The sequence below is a fragment of the Phyllobates terribilis genome, unplaced genomic scaffold (genome assembly GCF_046119375.1).
Source record: "Phyllobates terribilis strain yellow unplaced genomic scaffold, ASM4611937v1 Scaffold_235__1_contigs__length_3068650, whole genome shotgun sequence".
Lineage (NCBI taxonomy): Eukaryota > Metazoa > Chordata > Amphibia > Anura > Dendrobatidae > Phyllobates > Phyllobates terribilis.
The window spans coordinates 2,913,498-2,937,252 of NW_027362995.1; positions in this window are offsets into that span (position 1 = coordinate 2,913,498).

Genomic DNA, 23,755 nt, shown 5'->3' on the forward strand with positions numbered 1-23,755 from the left:
GGGAATTATATGGGGGGTGACATCCTGCATGGGCCATTATGTGGGAGGGGGACATCCTGCATGGAGCATTATGTGGGGGGGGGCACAGCCTGCATGTGGCATTATGTGGGGGGTCAAAGCCTGCATGGGGCATTATGTGGGGGTCACAGCCTGCATGGAGCATTATGTGGGGTTCAAAGCCTGCATGGGGCATTATGTGGGGGGCACAGCCTGCATGGGGCATTATGTGTGGGGTCACAGCCTGCATGGGGCATTATATGGGGGCACAGCCTGCGTGGAGCATTTTATGGGGTCCATTATTCTATATGGAGCAATATATGGAGCTCATAATACGGTATAGAGGACTATGTGGTGCCATTATACTGTGTGGAGGACATTACTGTCCGGTCTGCACTGTGAGCTGTGAGGATTCGCCGCTTTCTGAGTTATTGTGGAATTTACAATAGATATCGCTCATGTAATGTAAGAAGTGAAATCTTCGGGCTTGTACTATATATATATATATATATATATATATATATATATAAATTTATCTGCGGTATCTGTGCATCATGAATCGTGGTATGTGTTAAAGGGGCCACTGAGACTCTTTCGCCCAGGGCCCACGAAATCCTGGAGCCGCCCTGCAACGGTCATCATACATTACTATAACATTCTGGATAATGTGGGAGATCACACAGAGGAGGACTTACAGGTAATCTGTCACCAGGTGTTTGCTAAGTATTCTGAAAGCACCATGATGTAGGGGCAGAGACCCTGATTCCAGTGATGTGTTACTTACTAGGCTGTGTGTGGCTGTTTCAATAAAATCAGTAGATTATCACTAGAAGACTATCTGTCTAGCCAGGTAGTCCTATTGCTCTGTACCCCTGCCTCCACCACTGATTAGCAGCTTTCTGCCTATGCACAGTGTACACAGAAAGCTGCCAATCAATGGTGTGGGCGGGGTTATACAAGACTCAGCATTCAGAGCTCTGCAGCAGAAAAAAATAGTGATTTTATCACAACTGCTCCACCGAGTAAAGTAATCAACACATGGAATCAGGGTCTCTGTCCCTGCATCATGCTTCTCTCAGACCAAATAGCATAAACCTGGTGACAGATTCCCTGTAATTCAAATGTAATTAACACCATAGGGTCATCTACACTTAGAATAGAGACGTCCCATGGTTGTATGGGGGATAATACTGGACGAGTCATTCACACCCCATGATCTGATGACACACACGCACCCCCCTCTATGATACTTACGGATTCTTGGATCTCCGGGATCTCACTAATTCCATTGTTAGGATTCGACAGCTCAGTTGTTTCTAAAATAATGATGAAGAAATGAAATGTATTAGAGGATATTATTCCTACATAGATAATACAGCAATATAACGGAGAAATGACAAGATGTCTGTAAATGGGATTAATACTCGTTATATGGGGATTCTAAATATGAGAATATACGGGGAATCCATAGATAAATGTAATGTAAATGATGGAGGAACCCCTTCATAAATAACAAAAGACTGACCATCACTTCCGAAAAGAAAATGGGTGTGAACAGGTGCATACTAAGAGTAGCCATCCAAATACATAACTAACAAAGTTGCACTCTGTAACGCTATAGCATGTAAACATGAAATAAATGAAATTTGAATTGCATTACTGCTGTAGAAAATAGGATAAAAGGAAGATACTTAGCGCATAATTTGGCCAATTCATGCATGGCCAGCAGCTACGGCAAGGCGACCTTCTTTTTCTGGGTGCATGCCCAGTAGCCACGGTAAGGTGACCTTTTTTTTTGCTGGGTGCATGCCCAGCAGTCACGGCAAGACGACCTTCTTTTGCTGGGTTCATGCCCAGCAGTCACGACAAGGCGACCTTCTTTTGCTGGGTGCATGCCCAGCAGTCACGACAAGGCGACCTTCTTTTGCTGGGTGCATGCCTAGCAGCCACGGCAAGGCGACCTTCTTTTGCTGGGTGCATGCCCAGCAGTCACGGCAAGGCGACCTTTTTTGCTGGGAACCTATCTCCACCCATCAGCCCCGGGTGGTTTTAATTACAACAGGATCCTACCTACCCATATAAATGTAGGCTTCAGCCTAGGAGAGGATTCACATTAGGAGAGGATTCCAACACAAAGATCGCCTTGTCATTGGCTGCTGGGCATTCATGCATTGGCCAAATTATGTGCTCAGTATCTTAGTTTTTTCCCATTTTCTAGAGCAGTAATGCAATTTAAATTTAATTTATTTCATGTTACTTGCTATAGCACTGCAGAATGGACCCTCCATCACATGAAGCCCCCACCCACGCTGCACATACGAGTGATGGTAAGAGAGCTGAAACATAGGAGAGATTTGCAAATTAGCCTGGAAGTGCACTGGGGGCGTGTCACTGCACTTGGATTTCTTCTTTCACGCCCCCAGCGCACTTCCATTCTGATTTGTATATGGTGTCTACTTTACATTTCTCCTGACTGGCACATTGGATTTCTACAAACAATTATTATTAGGGGACAATGGCCTATACCGTCACACCACTACTTCTATATGTAACAATGTGCTGCCAGGTTCCCATTACACAGAGTAGAGAGTAAATCTAACATTATCCTCCGTCCTCTGTAATATCTGGACATTCCTTGTAGAAGGTCGGGTGATCGCTCACCTGTAATCAGATCGCTGTTCAGCTCCGGCTGACTCCTATTAGGGTCAGGGATTTTCGGGGTCACATTTTGCCCATATTTGGCGTCGCCTCCTGTTGTTTCCTGATAGATATAATATATATAATTAATATGTGGAAGATTTCACTAAATCACCAAATACATAAATCATGAAGGACTAAACCAACATTTACAGATGCACCAATTGTAACGATACAAATCCCGCGCCATCTTCAGACCTTTTCTCAGAAAGTCTCCTCAGATACGGTGGATTAAGATACGTCTATTAATATTGATCCTTACCGGGCGTTCCAATGAGCGTTCTAGTATAGACAGGACTTTTTCGGCCAGTTCTTTAAAGACAGCCAAATCTTCAGTCTGAGATCTTTCTTCAGCCTATAAAGAAGGAAAAATGGAAAGGAGAATTTTGAGATGAGAGCGGTCAGAATGGAGGCGGAAATTGTATGTGACATCGGTTCTCTGTCTGCAGATACAATGACTACATACTGTATTTGGGGACTCGTTGTGTTTTACCGTATTTTTTGGAATATAAGATGCCTTTTTTTAAAAAATGTTTGACCTCCCTTCTAACACTCTCGCACCCCTCCAATCTATCCTAAACTCTGCTGTCTGACTAATCCACCTGTCCCCCCGCTATTCCCTGGCTTTTCCCCTCGCTCCGCCAATCCCTTCACTGGCTCCACATTACCCAGAGACTCCAGTTCAAGACCCTAACCTTGGCATGCAAAGCCACCCACAACCTGTCTCCTCCATATATCTGTGACCTAGTCTCCCGGTACTTACCTGCACGCAACCTCCGATCCTCACAAGATCTTCTTCTCTACTCCCCTCTTATCTCCTCTTCCCACAATCGCATACAAGATTTCTCCCGTGCATCCCCCCTACTCTGGAACTCTCCACCCCAGCATATCAGACAGATTATTAATAAAAATAATTGTCTGAATGTAGCTTACCAGGGGGGTGGCTGTGGTGGAGTGAGGTCACAGGAGGTAGGGTCACTGCTGTAGGAAGCCGGCAGTAGAAGTGGGGCGCTGCTGCGGGCCCCGAGCTGGGAGGAGCGGGGTATCCAGGAGGTGCGAGGCTGCGGGCCCTGGGCTTCAAGGAAATGTTAGCGGTGATTTAGGAGGGGAGTCTCCGCTCTGCCCATTGAATTTCTGGCGGTGGGCTTCAGGCAAATGGCCGCTGGAGGCAGTGCATGTGCAGATTTAGATCTCGGCTCAATGAGGAGCTGAGATCTCAATCTGCGTATTGGCCATCTCCAGCAGCCTACTTCTTGAAGCCCACTGCAGAGAAATCAATAAGCAGAGCAGGGCCTCCCCTCCTGAATTACCGCTAACATTTCCTTGAAGCCCAGGGCCCGCAGCCTCGCACCTTCTGGGCACCCCGCTCCTCCCAGCTTGGGGCCCGCAGCAGTGCCCCACTCCTACTGCCAACTTCCTGCAGCAGCGACTCTGCCTCCTGTGACCTCGCTCCACTGCCACCACCCCCCTCAGTAAGCAACCGAAAATTCGGACTATAAGACAGGACTATAAGACAGACCCCCATTTTATTATAATAAATGTTTTTCCTATTTACCTCCCAAAAATTTTTGGTGCGTCTTATGGTCTGCAAAATACGATATATTAGAAGAAAAAGCTTCTATCCCTCCATTATTATCTATTAATATTGAGATGTTCTGTGCAGAGTGTCCGCCACTTACCTGGTGTAGTAATGTCCTGATGTTCTGAAGTAAATCCGTCAGATAGTCTGACGTTAGACGACGTTGTCGGTGTTTGGTCAGGCAATCCTTTACTAGCTCCATCACCAGCCGGTGAGTGAAGCTGAGGACGCCATCGGGTGGTAGAAGCACACTGTTAGGACGATTGATCATAAGGATCAACAATAGTGCTTTTACCTGAGGAATGTCCAAAACAATTCCAGCCATAGTGAAAAACTGCAAGTGCTATCAGTCACTATAGAGCCAAGAAAGGCACGGGTGAGCCTATGTGCATTGTATATATAGCGACTGTGAGCAGTGATGTCACCATCACCTGTGATGTCATCACGGAATCTTGTGATAGAATCTTCACGGAGCAGCTCTGCGCAAATAGAATGCGGCCTGGTATTATATAAAGTGAAAACACCATACAATTAACTACCCATGTTATCATGGCCGTTCTATTTTATATCCAATTAGAACACAACCAGGATAAAGGTGTGTTCACAAGTTGGATTTTGGCAGTATTTTTTTTCTACCTCAAAAATCAAAGGTGGCAGGAAAAACGCTGCTTAAAATTCAGGTGTTTTTACTTGTGTTTTTTTTTCCATTCATTTGAATGGGTGAAAAATGCTGCAAAACCTCTGAAAGACTTGACAAGCTGCAGATTTAAAAAAAATGCAAAAAAAACAGCATGTGAATGAGATTTCAGAAATGTCATTCACTAAGATGGTACTGTAAAACACAGCATTTTTGCTGCAGAAGAAAGAACAGTGAATACACCCTAAAAATATCCTCAGTCATATTATGGGAAATATTGTATATTTAGTATTTATTATCTCACGTGTTTTTCTTCACCATAGAACTTTTAAGGCTGTGTGCCCACTATGCGTTTTTTAGGCGTTTCTGCAGCGTTACTTCAGCCGCGGAAACACTTAAAAAACGCTTGGTGATAGGTCTGCAATGGTCCCCAATGATAATCCGCATGTGCTGTGCACATGCCGCGGAGATTTCCGCTGCGGATTATCATTGCGGAAAAATCCGCAGCACGTCCTTTAATTTTGCAGAGTCGCTGCGATTTAGCCGCCATTGACTTGCATTGGAACGCATAACATCCGCATGACTACAAATACACATGTAGATATTATGCGACTCAATGTGTGGATGGTACCCGGGTCTGGAGATGAAGAGACTCTCCTCCAGACCCGGGTACCATAGTACCTGTAGTTAAAATAGAATTAAAATAAAAAATAAACATATACTTACCTTCTGATGGCCCCTGTCTGCTCCCGGCGGTGCTGCTGGCTCTTCTGCTGCTCGCGTTGGTAAAAGGACCTTCCATGACGCCATTTAGTCGGTTGCATGGAATTATATAGTGTGACCAAGTTGTCAAGCACTTTTCCAAGTGATGCTAAAATCACTTGGCAAAGCGCTTGACAACCCAGGGAGATGCAGAAACGCTTAGGAAAAATCCGCAGCATTTCTGCATCGTGGTCATATATCCTAACTCATTGGCGAACTGTTATACAAGGCTATATTCACACTAGACTTTTTTTAGCGGGCTTTTTATGCAAATTTTCAGCTGCGTTTTACAGTACCAACAAAGTCTATGAGATTTCCGAAATCTCATGCACAAAGCTTGCTTATTTGTCCTCAGTATTTTGTGCTTTCTATGCCTTTCTCAATAGAGTATGTCACTTGTTTCAGCGTTTTTCACCCATTAAAAAAAAGGGTGGTGGAAAAAAATGCTGAAAAAAAGCCTAATGTGAACATTTTGCTGCGTTTTTAATGAAAAAAGCAAGTATGCGACACACATTTATTCTTGTGATTTTCCCAAGTTTAAACCATCTTGTCTTGGTCACCTGAGATAGCAGCTTGGATTATTACAGTTTAATTAAATTAGTGATGCCTACAAAGTAAACATTGGTTGAGCTAGGTGTGAGATTGAACAACACGTGTGGCCCAGGGAGGTGTGAAAATGAACAATGCCTGAGCAACTCAATGGCAAACCATAATGTGAAAGTAAATAGTGTCCTACAAATTCAATGAACTGCCAGGGTCTTAGATAAATCATTCCAGACCAATTCACCCCCCACCCCCCCTGTTACATTTGTAATGTGTACTTTTTCATGAACATATGTCTTGCAATGGTGACCTGTTTTCATGTGTCTATGGTGGAAGCAAAGCTGAACTTTGGGATCCTGAAAAACGCACCAAAAATGCACCAAGAACCACTGCAAAAAAACACACCAAAACCTGCGTTTTTGACGCTACTTCTTTCCTGCCAAGAGATTATGTTTTGCTGCAGAAAAAAACACCTAGTGTGAATATAGCCCAAGACTTACTCTGCCAGCATTAATAGTCAATATTCTGTATACAAATAGGACTCCAATCCAGGTATTCAGTTTATCATAAACATGCCTGAGTTAATCTGCCAAATACACATAGTATGCTTTCTCATAGGTGAAATATAAATCCTGTTAAAGGTCCAAGTTGCAGCAGTTAAGTAGAACAAAACAGACCTTTTCATTCTTTGTAGGTGGAAAAACTTTCGAAATTGTCAGTGTATCAAGTACTTATACTCCTGACTGTATATAGTATAATTGCCGCACTGCTACATACAGGTGCTTCTCAGAAAATTAGAATATCATCAAAAAGTGAATTGATTTCAGTTCTTAAATCCAAAAAGTGAAACTCATATATTATACAGAGTCATTACAAACAGAGTGATCTGTTTTAAGTGTTTATTTCTGCTAATGTTGATGATTATGGCTTACAGCCAATGAAAACACAAAAGTCATTATCTCAGTAAATTAGAATTAACAAGAAACACCTGCAAAGGCTTCCTAAGCATTTAAAAAGGTCCCTTAGTCAGTTTCAGTAGGCTCCACAATCATGGGCAAGACTGCTGACTTGACAGATGTCCAGAAGGCAGTCATTGACACACTCCTCAAGGAGGGTAAGCCACAAAAGGTCATTGCTAAAGAAGCAGCTGTTCACAGAGTGCTGTATCTGAGCATATTAATGGACGTGGAAGGAAAAAGTGTGGTAGAAAAAGGTGCACAAGCAACTGGGATAACCGCAGCCTTGAAAGGATTGCTAAGAAAAGGCCATTCAAAAATTTGGGGGAGATTCACAAGGAGTGGACTGCTGCTGGAGTCATTGTTTCAAGAGCCACCACACACAGACGTATCCAGGACATGGGCTACAAGTGTCGCATTGCTTGTGTCAAGCCCCTCATGACCAATAGACAACGCCAGAAGCGTCTTACCTGGGCCAAAGAGAAAAAGACCTGGACTGATGCTCAGTGGCCCAAGGTGTTGTTTTCAGATGAAAAGTAAATTTTGCATTTCATTTGGAAATCAAGGTCCCAGTGTCTGGAGGAAGAGTGGAGAGGCCACAATCCAAGCTGCTGGAGGTCTAGTGTGAAGTATCCACAATCAGTGATGGTTTGGGGGGGCCATGTCATCTGCTGGTGTAGGTCCACTGTGTTTTATCAAGACCAAAGTCAGCGCAGCCATCTACCAGGACATTTTACAGCACTTCATGCTTCCCTCTGCCCACAAGCTTTATGGAGATGGAAATGTCATTCTCCAGCAAGACTTGGCCCCTGTCCACACTGCCAAAAGTACCAATACCCGGTTTACACACAACAGTATCACTGTGCTTGATTGGCAGCAAACTCGCCTGACCTTTACCCCATAGAGAATCTATTATAGAGAATCTATGGGGTATTGTCAAGAGGAAGATGAGACCCCAGACCCCACAATACAGATGAGCTGAAGGCTGCTATCAAAGCCACCTGGGCTTCCATAACACCTCAGCAGTGCCACAGGCTGATCCCTCCATGCCACATTGCCGCATTGATGCAGTAATTGATGCACGAGGAGCCCGAACAAGTATTGAGGGCATTTACTAAACATACATTTCAGTAGGCCAACTTTTCGGATTTTAAAAACATTTTTCAAGCTGTTGTTATGAAGTATTCTAATTTACTGAGATAATGACGTTTGTGTTTTCATTGGCTGTAAGCCATAATCATCAACATTAACAGAAATAAACACTTAAAATAGATCCCTCTGTGTGTAATGACTCTATATAATAGATCCCTCTGTGTGTAAAGACTCTATATAATAGATCCCTCTGTGTGTAATGACTCTATATAATAGATCCCTCTGTGTGTAATGACTCTATATAATAGATCCCTCTGTGTGTAATGACTCTATATAATAGATCCCTCTGTGTGTAATGACTCTATATAATAGATCCCTCTGTGTGTAATGACTCTATATAATAGATCCCTCTGTGTGTAATGACTCTATATAATAGATCCCTCTGTGTGTAATGACTCTATATAATAGATCCCTCTGTGTGTAATGACTCTATATAATAGATCCCTCGGTGTAATGACTCTATATAATAGATCCCTCTGTGTGTAATGACTCTATATAATATAGGAGTTTCACTTTTTGCATTGAAGAACTGAAATAAACTAACTTTTGATGATATTCTAATTTTGTGAGAAGCAGCTGTATATAGTATGAAGCCCCACTGCCCCATATGTGTATGTATAATTTGATGCACATGACTCGCCCCCTGGGCCGTGGGGTACACGGAACCGGGCCTTCTAGTGTACGGTGCTGATGGGGGTAGTAGTGGCAACCCGATCCCGTGGCTCAGGGTGGTCAGACCAAATGGTGGCAGTCTATTTATCAGTGTTTTGAATGTCCGACTACGCCACCCGTGGATTGCGGTCAGGGATAACCGCCGCTGCGAGGCAGACTGCTGAGGCTGGTGTTGGTGTGCAGCACAGGTGTAGGATAACTCCCCACGGGAAGAGTGTAGCCTCAGGGCAGTGTAGGTGGATGTTGGGGGTGATAGTGCAGGCCGCAATAGTAAGAGTTCAGAGTCCGCTTCAAACAGTTCAGGGTCTTTATTGTAGATATTATTAATGACCCAACAGTACCGGTTAGGAATGGGCCTGGGTGTCTGAGAGCATTCGGGCGAGCCCCACTGGTCAGGGTGAGTGTGTAGGCCTACCGTTCTCTCTATGCTCTTTCTGACTATCCCCCTTTTCGTGGTGTAATAGCCCACGTCCCTGAGCTGGCCGTGTACGTCTCGCCTGTATGGCATGCGACTAGGGACTTGGGTACCTGTTGCTTGCTCCTCGCTGTACTGGTCCCTCTGTGTGGCGGAGCCTCCAGGCTTCTTAGGCCAAGGGACCTGAAATCCCTCGCAGGTTGGTTCTCTGCTGCTGGGCTTGTAACCCTGACAGCCCCGGACCCCAATGCCCGGTAGATTGGTTCTCTTCCAGGACTGGCTCTCGTCACCTCTGTCCCTGGCTTGCAGTTTCTCCTCTGCCTCACGGACTCCTCAGCTACAGCTGAACTGTCCCTCGCTCTCTGGGACTAGTCTCACTCCTGAGCTAGGTCTTCCAGTTCTCTCTAACCCTGCCCCCAGTTCCAGCTTTTATAGGGGCAGCCAGCTCCCCCTGCTGGCCTGGGACAGGAGGTGCTGTATGCTAATTGTCCCTAACCAGGGGACCTCCCTCCTGCTCTCAGACACAGATTATTGTTTGTGGCATCCAGGCCTGGGGTGACACATTCTCCCCTAGTAAAATTTAGTACTCCAGACTAAACAGGAAACACAAATACATGGTATAAATGACAACATAACATATATACAAGTATATTTTGTCCTTGAGGTCACGGCGCTTCCGTGACCGGGTGTCCATGTCATCCAACAAGGTGTGAAGTTTTCCACGGTGTGGGGACCTGTTTCCATAAACCCCAAGTTCCTCGCCTTGGGCGTGGCGACAAGGCTGAGCTCTCTACTTTGGGCCACAAGGAGGCCACAAGGAGGCCACACCGGATAGATTTTTCTTCCTTGGCCATCTTCGAAAGAGGGCACCAAGTGCAACTATCTACAAGACAGTTCCGGTTATTCAGCGTCCATAACCTGTTAGTCCATGAACTAGAAAGACTGGAAAAACATAATTAGCAACCAGGCAACAAACATAAAACATTTACAATATACAGCATTTAGATCTTCCAGCGAGCTGGTATTTGCCCCCTAGTGCTCCGGGTTGACCTGCGTAACCCACTGTCTGGTGGTGGTCTAACCTGACTTTCCCCACTAGCATTCAGGGTACAGCTACTAGCTGGGTTTACAGGCAGTGCAGGCAGCTATCTGCGGGTCCTTTGGCTTACCGCAGGTATGGCAGGCTCACTGTCAGCAGAGGGTTGACTCTCCTGGGTTGCTGGCATGGGTTCTTCTGCCTCTAGGGCTGCTTCGTCTTCTGATTCCTCCTGCTCTCCTGTAGGTTCCTGCTGGGTTGGTTGAAGGAAGTGTAGGACGGGTACCACTATTGCATCATTTATCCGAGTCCAGGACCGGGGGAACTCTCCAAGAACTGTGCTGATCATTTCTTTCTTGTCTTCTGCGGGTTCAAGGTCATCTTGATCTTCTCCTGCACTCTGTAGTTGCTTGGGGCACCTTTTTAGGTGGTCTCTGGAGACGGTGCTAGTGGTTTCTCCTCCATCCTTGGTAATTACACATACCTTCGGGTTGTTGTGGTTGGACTGCAGTACTGTGTACGGGTCGCTCTCCCACTGGTCATCTAGCTTGTGAAGCCTTCTCTTCCGCTTCAGGACCTGCTCCCCAGGTTCCAGGACCAGCAGGGGCGTGTTGGTTGAAGAGCCTCTCTTGCTTTTCTCTCGCTTGAGCCAGACTCCTCTCCACACTCTCCTGTACCTTCTTGTACTGTAGCCGCCGTTCCGTATCCCAGTCCGCGTCTGGGGAGGTGGGGAGGACTCCCATCTCCAGGTCTATCGGCAGCTTACCTGGTCTTGCCCTCATCAGGTAAGCCGGGGTGCAATTTGTAGCATTCACCGGGATATGGTTGTATAAGTCTATCAGGTCTGGCAGCTTGTGTACTTCCCTTTCCCCAATGTTTAAGATCCGGACGGGCACCCTTCCATGGCGGACATCGACCACCCCCCGGGCTGTCAAAATGGTGGGCCTGCTGTCTGAGTACACGGGTTCTACCATGGCTTGGTAGTCTCTCCCTCTTAACCCGATTGCAGTCCGACACCAGATCATTTCACTTTTGGGGGGCATGGCAATGGGGAACGGGTCGCTCATCCTCACGCTACCGATCTCACCACCAGACAGTTCTACCTGTTGCCATCTCATCAGGGCTCTTATCTCCTTCTGGAGGACCCTCTGTTGGCTGGAGCTCGCGTTCATCGCCACCTGCTGCAAAATTACAATTGCTTCTGAAAGACAATTTTCAATCACATTAGTACCCAAGGTTATTTTAGGGTGACTTTCTCGACGGTCAATGTCCACAATGATCACTCCCTGTGCCGGCAGTTCAAGTTTACCAATCTTAATGGTCATCTCTCTGAACCCCACCTGCGGCACGGGTTGACCATTGCTGGCGATGATGCTCAAGTCATCGTCTGGATAACGAGTTATATCAGTGTCACTCCAGTACTGCGTGAAAAGTACATAGGGGATGGTAGTCACTTGGGACCTGGTGTCCAGCAGTGCACTCATGGGGATACCGTCCTGCACTACGGGTAAAATCGGGCGTCCCCCTACGTACTTATCACGCAAATTAGATGGGCCTGATGACCTTATGCCTGGGGGTTGGCCCTTTGCCCCAGGTCGGACCCATTTAAAGTACAGTACCTGGTTACGTGTCCCGGCTGGCTGCAACGGCGGCAAATCGGCTGTCCATCCTCAGTGTAATGATCGGCGGGCCTCCCTCTGAACCACGGGATCCTCCTGCGTCGACGCCACGGGACATCCTCCGGACTGGAAGCCAGCTTGATTGGTCCTGACGGGTCCATCTGTAATGACTGTACGGTCCTGGTCAATGCAGCAACACTCTTTGTTAGTTCTTAGACCTGATGGTGCAGGTTTGCAGGAGGGGATGGATTTAGGGCCTGCGCATCAGCCCCTACAAGGTCTGCGGGATAGGGCGCCGCCCCCTGGTGGTAAGGGATGGCAGGGCGCCGGGAAGCTACAGCGCCACCCGGTGCAGGTTCTCGGAGCTCCCCGATTGCCCTATCTTTGAACTGTGCAAAAGTCAAATCGGGGTTCTGTAGGGCCATGAGGCGCAGCTGGGTTCTGTGGGCGCTGGACAGCAGACCTTCTATGAACTGGTCAGTCAATAGTTTATCTGTATCCTGCACGCTGCCAGGGTCAGCTTGCTTAATTGCCCCCAAGGCTTCCTGTAAATTTAGGGCAGAATCTCGGATGCTATCTTGAGCTCGCTGCTTACATCCATAGAACCGCATTTTGATTTCTGCTGAGGTACGGGTATCAAAGGTGTCCCGTAGACGGGTCAGAACCCCCCTTACAGTCCTTTTCTCCTCAGCTGTTCAAGACTTTACCTCCCGCTGGGCCGCACCAGTTAACTGCCCTATCAGTATGCTTACTTTCTGTTCTTCTGTCAGGGGATAAACTTTGAACAGTCTTTACAGCCTTTCTTTAAAGTCGCCCAAGGTATGCGACTCGCCGGCATACTGGGGCAGCCAGGCCGCTCCGGGGATATAGGCAGGGGTGGATTAAGAGTAGCAAGGGCCCCGGGCAGTTTAGAAGGCGCGGGCCCCCTCCACACACCTGATTTATCACGTGACATGTCACATGATCCCCTGTGATAGATCATGTGATAGTTCACGGGAAATTAATTTGGCATAATATTAATTGTGCTGCCTCATCTGAGAGCAGCACAACATTGGGGCAGATACCCTGATTCCAGCGATGTGTCACTTTTTCAGCTGCTTGTTGTCATTTTGAGAAAATCACCGTTTTATCTGCTGCAGATCTAGCAGCTCTCTGAATGCTGCGCTCTGTATAGTCCCACCCACACCACTGATTGGCAGCTTTCTTCCCATGCTCAGTGTACACAGAAATCTACTGATCAGTGATGGGGGTGGGGTCCTACAGAACTTACTAGTCATCTAGTGATAATTACCTTCTGACAAATCAATGATTTTATCAAAACAACACTAAGCAGCCCAGTAAGTGACACATTACTGGAATCAGTGCCTCTAACCCTACATTATGCTGCTCTCAGATTAGGTGGCAAAAACCTGATGACAGATTCCCTTCAAAGGAGCTGTAAAGACAAAAAAGTTTGTATTAAAAAAAATACAAGCCATTTGTTAAATAAACTTTTTTTCATTGTTAATTCACATTAGACTGTATCTTCAACACTTTTGTCAGCAGGTCTTATTACAGACTCTGAATAGGGCAGCTCTCTCCCTCTCCCTCAGCAGAAAGTCACAGCATGGTTAAAAAACGGGATCTTTTATGATTTTCTCATAATAAATAAAAAAGGACATGCAAGTCCTCCAAACTATTTTCCATTTCTCTATAGGCGAGGTCCTAAATCTTTCTTGTTCTTTAGTTGATCACATGTCAAAAATGCAAAGCATTTACTATGAACTCGCCTAAAAAAATATACACTTGGAGAGTAATATCATCATCTGCATGTAAATATTCCTTGACTCTAAGGGCTCGCTCACACTGTTGTATAACACGGCCGAATGCTATGTGATGTTTTATCGGATAGGACTCGGCCCTATGTTATACTATGGGACAGTGCGATTATTGGCATGAGAAAATAATCTCATTCGATATTCGGACCATGTGCACCCATACAAGTCTATGGGTGCACGTAAAACATTGGACTGCACTCGGATGTCATCCAAGTGCAGTTCGATGAACACTCACAGAGACTATGGAGAAGATGGAGAAATTAAGTTCTCCATCTTCTCCATATCTGTGCTGCGAGAGAATCGGATCACACTCAGTTGAAGCTCTGACAGAGTTTGAGCCCAGTGTCATTAGCATAATTGGCCCTATTCTCTTGCATGAGAGAATATATGGCTTAGTGAGTGGACCCTAAAACTGAATAGTAGTGACGGACAGGCACCTCACAAGCGGGATCCATGTAGCTCTCAGATGTCATGTAGGTAGGGCTTCATTCCATGGGGTAGGTCTTAATTTCAAGGTATATAAAAAAATGGACTTCAAATAAAAATTAAATGAACACAAAAAGCACTAATTGAATTATTATTTTCGTATTTATGTTTGCAGCCCCTTTAAAAACCCTTTGAGGACCAAGGCACATATATGTCCCATAGTTTTAAACTGGAAAAAAATTTGATTGAATAAAATTTAAGGTCCTCAAAGGTTTAAGTAGGTCATAAATTCATATGAATACTTGCTCATACAATTGCACATGCCTAAAGATGAAGAAGAACAGAATCAAAAATATGACATTAAGTGGAGCACTTACAGGTATTCAAGGTGAAAGAGACCAGCAAAGGCATCGTCTCGAATGACAGTAAATGAGTTAGAATACAGCAAGCTGAAAATGAAGACAGCAGGTTAGAAGCGACCCAGACTTTATGGTGCTCAGAATTAGTCAAGCAGAATTTATTGACTGCTCTTGCAAAGCACTGAGACTCCCGCTGTGTATAGATGGCGCCATGCGGCCTCCCGCTGTGTATAGATGGCGCCGTGTGGCCTCCCTCTGTGTATAGATGGCGCCGTGCGGCCTCCCGCTGTGTATAGATGGCAACATATAGATGGCTACGTGCGGCCTCCTGCTGAGTATACGTGTATAGATGGCTACGTGCGGCCTCCTGCTGAGTATAGATGCCGCACGGTGCTCCCCCCAGAGACAGCAGGAGGCCGCACAGCGCCATCTATACTCAGCGGGAGACCGCACGTAGCCATCTATACACAGCAGGAGGCCGCACGGCGACATCTATACTCAGCGGGGGGCCGCACGTAGCCATCTATACACAGCGGGGGGCACACGTAGCCATCTATACACAGCAGGAGGCCGCACGGCGACATCTATGCTCAGCGGGGGGCCGCACGTAGCCATCTATACACAGCAGGGGGCACACGTAGCCATCTATACACAGCGGGGGGCCACACGGCGCCGTCTATAAAAAGCTGGGGGCCGCATGTAGCCATCTATACACAGCGGGAGGCTGCACGGAGCACCCCCAGAGACATCAGGAGGCCGCACGGCGCCAACTATACTCAGCAGGAGGCCGCATGCAGTCATACACACACACAAACATATACAGACACGCATAAACACATTTGAAACACAAAAATACATACAAACAGACATCACACAATGACATCTGCCCACACACACACACACACACACACACACAGACAGACATCACACACACACACACCTGCCCACACACACACACACCTGCCCACACACACACACCTGCCCACATACACATCTGTGTGTGTGTATGTTTAGTGTGTGTGTGTGTGTGTGTGTATGTATAGTGTGTGTGTATGTATAGTGTGTGTGTGTGTGTGTGTGTGTATAATTTGTGTGTGTGTATTTTTTTTTAAGTTAAAAACAAGTAAAATGCTTGTGGCATCAATATCAAGACTCCAGATATAAGGGTCTATTCACACTGAATTTTGCAATGCATTCATCTCCTCTTTCCAGGCTTCTATCTAAATCCCTGAAAAATGGCATTCAGATGTGCCTTGACATAGCCATTGATTTGAACAAAGGCAAACCGAGGCTAAAGTCTGAATCTTCAGGCTCCATTTTCTCTGCTTTCAGATGTCTCATTTCAGACAGCACAATCCTGAATTTCAGGGATTCAGTTGTAAGCCTTGTGTAAAGACCTGAATGCAGCGCTGAATGTAGTGTGAATAGGTCCTTACATCCTACACCACCTCAGGGGATTGTTGTTATGGAGTATTGCCCCTGGGTGGCCACAGTTATGACCACCACCAGGGCTCGCAGTCACCCACCCTAACTTTGGTATTCTGGGGAGCTGGTATAATGAATATCTGAGAAGAGCCCTAGAGAAGCAAGAACATTGGACAACCAAGAGGTGGTGGCCTCAAGTCAGGTGTAGTGTTCAACAGGGCAAGACTTTCTAACCTGCCCACACACACACACACACACACATATACACACACACACCTGCCCACACAGACACACACACACACCTGCCCACACAGACACACACACACACCTGCCCCCACACACACACACCTGCCCACACATACACACCTGCCCACACACACACACACACACCTGCCCACACACAAACACACCTGCCCACACACACACACACACACACATACCTGCCCACACACACACACATACACACCTGCCCACACACACACACAAACACCTGCCCACACACACACACACCGGCCCACACACACACACACCTGCCCACACACACACACACACACCTGCCCACACACACACACACACCTGCCCACACACACACCTGCTCACACAGACACCTGCCCACAAACACACACACACCCATATACACACACCTGCCCACACACACATCTGCCCACACACACACACACACCTGCCCACACACACACACACACACCTGCCCACACAGACACCTGCCCACACACACACACACACACACACACATATACACACACATATACACACACACACCTGCCCACACACACACACACCTGCCCACACAGACACCTGCTCACAAACACACACACACCTGCCCACACACACATATGCCCACACACACACAAACTCACCATCCCCCGGCTCCATTCCTCCTGCCTGCTCTCTCTCTTTTCCGGTGCAGCACTGCAGGCCGGAGCGCACTGCGTGACATCACAGCTAGGAGACACAGCCGCGCACAGGGCCGTGTCTCCTAGCAGTGACGCGGCCGGGCTAGCACAGGGAAGTTAACTGCTGCAGTGCTGGCCCAGCCGATGAAGAAGTATCGGCGGCCGCTGCTGGGGGAGCGGTCCGGGCCCCCCCCTCATGCCACTGCTACCGCTATATGCCGCGGCGGCCCGCACATATAATGAGGGCAATCCGGCATTAGACACCCCGCCTGGAGCCGCGTGCCCCCTGCAGGCTCGGGGCCCTGGGCGGTCGCCCGGATTGCCCTCATTATAATCCGCCTATGAATATAGGGCATGGAAAACGGCATCACAGCTGCAGCGGCTACGCTGGTGGTAGAGGGTCCCTCCGCGTCCGACATCTTCCTCCCCCCTAGTAAACCGTGGCCTACCTTCTGGCGATCCTCTTCTGTAGGCCGCGGCTCCGCTCGCGATGCTCTGGGCGAGGACCTTGCGTTGCTCGGTGATGACGTCGGCATCCGCTGGATCTCCTTACAGGACCTTGCGCAGCGTCTCAGCGTAGGGCGGGGCTTCAGGTCTCGCGCGTTTTTGGACGTCCACGCCCCTCTTCTTCCCGCGCGGCATCCCGAAGATGGCGCCCGATGGCGGGAAACGGCTCCGATTGGCGGGAAATGGCCCCGAATGGCGGGAAACTTCACTCAGATATGTATAGAGTCTTTTCCAGGCACGCAATACCCGTTTGTGGCGGGTTGGTCACAATTCTACCGACTACGCCAAAGCTGACTCGCCCCCTGGGCCGTGGGGTACCCGGAACCGGGCCTTCTAGTGTACAGTGCTGATGCGGGTAGTAGTGGCAACCCGATCCCGTGGCTCAGGGTGGTCAGACCAAATGGTGGCAGTCTATTTATCAGTGTTTTGAATGTCCGACTACGCCACCCGTGGATTGCGGTTGGAGATAACCGCCGCTGCAAGGCAGACCGCTGAGGCTGGTGTTGGTGTGCAGCACAGGGGTAGGATAACTCCCCACGGGAAGAGTGTAGCCTCAGGGCAGTGTAGGTGGATGTTGGGGGTGATAGTGCAGGCCGCAATAGTAAGAGTTCAGAGTCCGCTTCAAACAGTTCAGGGTCTTTATTGTAGATATTATTAATGACCCAACAGTACCGGTTAGGAATGGGCCTGGGTGTCTGAGAGCATTCGGGCGAGCCCCACTGGTCAGGGTGAGTGTGTAGGCCTACCGTTCTCTCTATGCTCTTTCTGACTATCCCCCTTTTCGTGGTGTAATAGCCCACGTCCGAGTATTTCCGGGTTGGTCGGGCGGGAAGTCGGGTCCCCTCCCTGCATGTTTGGCGCTCTTTACAGAGCCAATGAACATGCAGGGATTGCCTGCTATGCACTGTAATGCCATAGCCATGTTGGTTGTGGGCATTACAGTGATTGGCTGGCCGCACAGCATCATCAGGTGTATATCAGACCTGGCGCCGCCATGCTCATCACAGTCACTCCGGATCAGACAGTGTAGGGAGAGCTGCTGCTGCGTTAGGGAGAGATTTGATTGTGTATTAGGTAGTGTAGGGAGAAAAACCGCACATTACACATATCCATCCTAACAAACAGTTCTTCTGAGGACTAATCCATCTGCAGAGATATCAGGCAGGCAGTGTATATAGGCAGGCAGGCAGGGTATATAGCAGACTGCAGTGCATATAGCACAAGAGGCTCCATTCCAATTCTGCCTTCTGCTGCTGTTAGATATTTCTATACAAAGGCCCAGGTCTCAGGGGCCAGAAATACTTTTCTTTGGATCTTAATCCTCATTATTTGCTTATAAAGCAATCCAGAGAACACCGTTTTTCTGCGCCATTTGCTTGTTGGCACTGCAGAATACAGCCAGGTCCTTTCCATATTAGAGCGCTAGAAATTCAGCTATTTAAAACTGTGTTTTCTCCGTCACACGGATCACATATACGTTGTCAGAAAATACTGCCATTTCTGGCCTCCATTTTTTCAGTGTGTCAGTGAAGCAATTCACAGTAGTTTGCTGTTCACACTACTTACCTACAGGCCAGGTATTTAAAACTCTGTTTTCTCCATCACACCGATCACATATAACTTCGCTTCAAACTCAGTCATTTGTAGTGAGCGTGGAAGATACTATCCTCCATTTAAAATGGGCAAGGCACGTGGCAAGGGACGGGGAACTGGACGTGATGGTAATGGTACATGCAGAGGCCGAGGACAAGGCCGTGGGCAAGCCGAAATTGTACCACAACAAACACCCACATCTTCTCGCCTGACCTTCCTGTCCCAATTTCTAGGGGACCGCAGCACACCACTATTGAACCCAGATCAGTGTCAAAAGGTTGTTGGTTGGATAGCGGATAATGCTTCCAGTCACTTAGCCACCACCACCACCACCCTGTCTTCCACACGGTCAAGTCTCAGTAGCCATGAGTCTGGACCGCATATTCCTCACCCTGATCCTCCTTCCTCCCACCATGCCGAGTACCCAGAGACAACTGATCCCACACTTGGACAATCTGAAGAGCTGTTCACTTTTCCATTTACAGATTCGGGCCTCTCGCCCGGTCCACTTGAAGCGGGGCAAGAGGAGATCACGTGTAGCGATGCCCAAATATTTGAGCATCCACGGTCACACGAAGGCGACGGTGGGAAACTGTCACAAGAGGTGGACGATGATGAGACACAATTGGCAGAAAGTCAGGAATAGTACCAGGGTGCAGAAGTGGGAGACGAGGTGGTGGATGATGTAGTAACTGACCCAACCTGGCAGGAGGACTTGCAGAGCAAGGACAGCAGCACAAAGGGGGAGGGAGGCAGAGCACCCCAACAGGCAGGAAGAAGCAGTGTGGTGGCCGCAGACATAAGGCAGGCTACCGTTTCCCGTAACACCAACACGAAGGAAGTTGCCACTACAACTGTTAGGTCTTCCCGAGTCTGGTTGTTTTTTAAAGACTCTGCCGATAGCTCCAAAAAGGCCATTTGCATCACGAGCCAGACCAGCATCAGCAGGGGTGGCAAAACGACCAGCCTGACCACCACCAGCATGATCAGGCACATGGCAGCAAAGCACTCGACTTTGTGGGCCGAACACCAGGGTCCAGGAACAGTGTCTACAGGTGGCACCATTGCTTCTTCTGCTGTTGTGCATGCAAGCCAATCCCCTGTCCATAGTGCATGCAAAGATGCCTCCTGCCCTGCACCTGTCATTGCACACTGTCAAGTAACAGCATCAGGAAGCACGTACATGTCCTTGTCCCAGCGCAGCATTCAGTTGTTAATACTCCAGTCCTTGGAATGCAAGCGCAAATATGCAGCCAACGTCCCACAGGCCACACTACTAAATTCTCACAATTCACGACTGCTTGGCTCGAAATGTTGCCTTTTAGGCTTGTGGAGACAGAAGCCTTCCGCAACCTGATGGTGGCGGCCGTCCCTCGGTACTCTGTCCCCAGCCGCCACTATTTCTCCCAGTGTGACGTCCCCACATTACACAAGCACGTGTCCCAAAACATTAGCCGTGTCCTCAACAACGCAGTTACCGGTAAAGTCCACCTAACCACGGACACGTGGACAAGTGCTTGTGGGCAGGGACGGTACATCTCGCTGATGGCACACTGGGTTAACATAGTGGAAGCCGGGACCCAGTCGGACCTTGGGACGGAACACGTCCTCCCGACGCCAAGGATTGCAGGCCCTAGGTCAATCAGGGTTGCCCCCACGGTCTACAGCTCCTGCACCTCATGCTCCTCAGCCTCCTCCTCCTCCTCAGCCTCCATCTCCGAAATGACCACATCAGTCACAAGCTGGAAGCACTGCAGCACTGCCTCGGCCAAGAGGCAACAGGCTGTGCTGAAGCTAATATGCTTAGGTGAAAAACCACACAATGCTGAAGAGTTATGGACAGCTCTGAAAGAGCAGGCAGATCTGTGGCTCAAACCGCTGAACCTACAGCCAGGCATGGTCGTGTGTGACAATGGCTGGAACCTGGTGGCGTCTCTGAGGCGAGGCGAGCTCACACACGTACCATGCCTGGCCCATGTGCTTAACCTCGTGGTTCAGCGGTTACTCAAATCCTACCCGGAGCTGCGGGATCTGCTTGTTAAAGTATGCCGCCTGTGTGCCCATTTTAGAAAGTCAGCTACAGCTTCCGCCGCCCTTGCAGTGTTTCAGCAGCATTTGCAGCTTCTGGCTCACAGACTGGTGTGTGATGTCCCCACACGTTGGAACTCTACATTGCAGATGTTGGGAAGGATTTGTGAGCAGAAGAGGGCAGTTGTTGAGTACCAGCATCAAAAAGGCTATCGGTATTCAGTTCAGACTCCACACATAAGACCTCAGTAGTGGACGTGGATGTCAGACATATGTACCATCCTCCAAAACTTTGAGGACTCCACCAAGATGGTGAGCGGCGATGACTCCATAATTAGCCTCACCATCCCGCTTCTCTGTCTTCTGAAACGCTCTCTGCTCACAATCAAAGATGATGCATTGCAGGCGGAGCACGATAAGATGGAGCAATTAACCATACAGGGTGATTACACACAGCCCAGCCTCATCTCATCCCAACGTGGATTGGGTGACAATGAGGAAGAGGAGGAGGAGGAAGGACAGTAACTAGTTTCATGCACTATAGATGGTGCTATCTGCACAGCTGTCATACCGTCTGTTCAGCGTGGATGGCCAGAGGACAGAGAGGAGGAGGAGGAGAGCATGGTCAGTCATCCTCTTGGTGAGGACACGGAAGTCTTGCCTGTTAGTAGTCTGGCACGCATGGCTGAGTTTATGTTATGCTGCCTTTCCCATGACCCTCGCATTCTCAAAATTTTAGGTCATTACTGGTTGGTGACACTTCTAGACCCACTCTACAAGGAGAACTTTATATCTCTTATTACTGAGGCGGACAGGTGTACAAAAATGAGGCAGTACCAGAAGGCCCTTGTTGCGGAACTATAAAAAAAATTCCCATCTGAAAACGCTGGAGGCAGAGGGCACACTTCGTTCGACAAGCAAGGAGTACAGGCGAGAGAGACACAACTTCAATCCAGCAGAGGCAGGGGAACACTGTCAAAGTTCTGGGAGAGTTTTCTCAGACCCTCCCATCACACAGGCCCTGAGGCGCAGGGTACTCTCACAAGGAGTGCAAAGTTTGGGAAGATGCTGAGGGAGTACCTTACTGTACCGTACCAACGTCCTCCGTGATTCCTCTGTGCCTTATAAATATTGGGTATCCAAGCTAGATATGTGGAATGAACTGGCTCTCTATGCCTTGGAGGTCCTGGCCTGCCCTGCCGCCAGCGTTTTATCAGATCGGGTTTTTAGTACCGCTGGTGGAATTATAACTGATAAGCGCATCCTCCTGTCAACTGAAAATGCTGACAGGCTGACTCTTATAAAAATGAACAAGGGCTGGATTGGGCCAGACTTCTCAACACCACCGAATGATAGCAGCGTAACATAAACTCAAATCCAGTGTCTTTTCTTGGGAGGTGTATTCCCATGCACCTTTTCACACCCACACATGGGTATACGCTTCCTGATTTTGGCTATTTGCTCTTGTCCTCCTCCTTCTCCTCATCTTCCACCACCATATCACCAGGGTGACCGTGGTCCATGATGCAACACCCACATAATTTTTTTAAATGGTGTTTGACTCGCCCCTGGGCCATGGGGCACTCGGAGCCAGGCAATAGGGAGACGGTGGGGGTAGTAGTGGCGACCCGGTTCCGTGGCTCAGGGTTGTCAGACCAGTGGTAGTCCTTTAGCAGTCCTAAGTGATGTCCGACTACGCCACCCGTGGATTGCGGTTATTATGAACCGCCGCTGCAAGGCAGACCGCTGGGGCTGATGATGTATGCAGCTGAGGTAGTGTGACTCCCCACGGGAAGAGTGCAGCCCCAGGGCAGTGTAGTGGATGGTGGGGGTGATGGTGCAGAGAGTCCCAGTGCCGTTAGTGCTGGAGGAGCGAAAGAGTACACAGACAACTTACTGCAGTCCAATGTCTTTTACTCACAGTTCATGTACTCCGGGTCACTTCTGTCAGCAATGACCGCCCAAGCCATGCTGCGTCCACCAGGTGAGGGGCTCGGTCAACCCCAGGCAGTTCAGGAGCATGGCACAGGACCCCCTTCAATCCTTTCTCTGGCCTGCCTCACCAGTGACCCACTTTTGTCCAGCTGCCGCGGACTTGTGCGGATAAACGTGGTTCCCGTTCCCCGCTGTCCTATATGGTGCCTTCCTAGCAGGTTTGATGAGGTGTCGCACCAATAAATGATCACGACCTCCGGTCTTTGGCTGAGGGCTGTTTCTCCTCCACCAACTTGGGATCCGGTACCCTTAATCTGCCTGACCCTTCACCCTGTATTCTCGTGGGTTCTTAGGGTCCCTTCTGCCGTCTTGTTCCTGAGCCCTTCTGTTTCTCTCTTTCTCTTTCTCTTCTGTTCCTTTCTGTTCTTGTTCCTTTCTGTTCTTGTTCCTTTCTGTTCCTGGCCTTCACCCTAGGCCTGCCTCGTGGAGCTGGGCCCAGACTGAGCCACAGCTCCCTGTCAGCCCTCTCTGGCTGAACTCCTTCTCTTACTCCACTCACTGAACTTCTCTTCTTCTCTTCTCTCTGTGCTGGCTGGGCCTCAGAGGCTAGGCCCGCCTATGGAGCAGAGCCCCTTGCCGAGGCCCCCACTCCGTCACTTCTTCTCTCTGACTGAACACTGTTCTAA